This window comes from Myiozetetes cayanensis, unplaced genomic scaffold, assembly GCF_022539395.1.
Source record: "Myiozetetes cayanensis isolate MyiCay16 unplaced genomic scaffold, myiCay2020 scf49, whole genome shotgun sequence".
Classification (NCBI taxonomy): Eukaryota; Metazoa; Chordata; class Aves; order Passeriformes; family Tyrannidae; genus Myiozetetes; species Myiozetetes cayanensis.
The window spans coordinates 311,314-313,034 of NW_026087731.1; positions in this window are offsets into that span (position 1 = coordinate 311,314).

Consider the following 1,721-nt stretch of genomic DNA (forward strand, 5'->3'; position numbering starts at 1 on the left):
ATTCTAGTGACTTTTCATTGTTTTGAAGATGCATTATTTAGCTGGTTATCAGACATCTTTTCTTCTGTCCTGGCATGTTTATCCTCTTTCTTCCCCAGAGGTCTTCTGTTTCTCCAAATGTGGAAATCCTTGATGCTTTTGAGTCCATGCTCTTACCATGCCATCCTCTAATTCTTGTATCTCCTTTCTTCCTCCTTCTTAGGTGCTGAAATGCTTTTAAAAATACTGATTTTGTAAAACTTGGAAATAATTCTTAATGTTTTGTGTGAAAAGCTGTGACTGGCCTTTTCTGTCATAACTGCTGAACCCTCCTGCTCTAAAATATACTTTGTTTTTATGTTTGCTATCCAATCAAACAGTGTAACTAAAATAAAAGAAAAATGTTAGAGTATCTTCAATATAGAAACCCTAAACTTTGCTTTTGAATATATCTGAATGTAGGGGTTATTATGCATATCTACAGTGTAGAAATTCCTTTGTCAGCTCCATTAAGGGTCAAGCTTCATATAAATTTATTTCTTCAGAAGAGAATCTTGGTGTAAATTTTTTAGGATGAAAATTATGGCAAAAAGATTTCTCATGGTACTTCTAATAAGTCAAACACTTGTCATGATTCCAGTTAAATGTAGCTTTTTCAGAGAAAAGGAATCAACCCATATTACTCAAATCACATTTCTGAAAGATGGCCAGTCTCTAGCTGGCACAAATATGGGGATGTGAAGAGGTGAGGTATATGAAGACTGCAGAATTCTAATGGTCCAATCTGTGATTTAATATTTTAAAATATCTGTAGAGTCTATTTGGAGTACCACGTCCACAACTGATTTTTAGATTATTTCAAAGTTCCACTATGCTATATAAATTTCTTGTCCATGCAATACTCCAACAGAACTTCAAATATAAAGAATTTTTGCCTTACTTTGATGAGGCCCCTATTGCAACAGAAATCACTCAAAGGTTGAACTTCAGTTAAACACAGAATAAGATACCATGAATTTATTTTACAGTTTTACTGTTTTACCATTCCTAACATGGCTGAAAAGTAGAAACTGCTCTAAGGACATGACTGAGGATCGTTACTTACTACCAAGCAGACACTACTAAGGACTGACAAGACCTGGAAAGCTGTGTGGAATGTCTTGGGCCTTTCATATCCCTATTTGTCCCAGGTGTAAAGACAGTAGGTGGACTAGAATACATTCATCATCATTCACTACCTTCCCTGCCCTTCCAGTAGGATCAAACAAAAATGGAAGTGGCTTATTTTGATGTAACAGAGAGTTGTGGTATTTGAGGACCTTAATGCACAGTCCTTTTCAAGCTGGAGGGGTAGCTGTACTCAGAGCTGTGTCGAGTTAGGGTATTCTTAGCCTGAGTCATGGTTGGTAGTGAGCAGTATTGTACATTCTAAGAAGCTTGGTTTGTCATAAAGTCTTAATCCATATGAACAGGGGAATCATGTAAGTCAAAGTAGCAAAATGTGGTGCTGTCCCTCAAAGGGCTAATTTTACATTTTGTGTACAAAACAGCACAGATGAAAAGCATTTGAATGCATGCTTAGAGAACCCAAAGTGGAATTATGCTATCTGATCAGTCACAAGTAACATAACTCGAGTGTGAGTATTTAAAAGGACACCACTGGGAGTCCACACTAAATCCATGGGTAAATTCAAATACTGAACACGTTCAAGAGAATCAGGATTTTTTTATAAATATTTAGT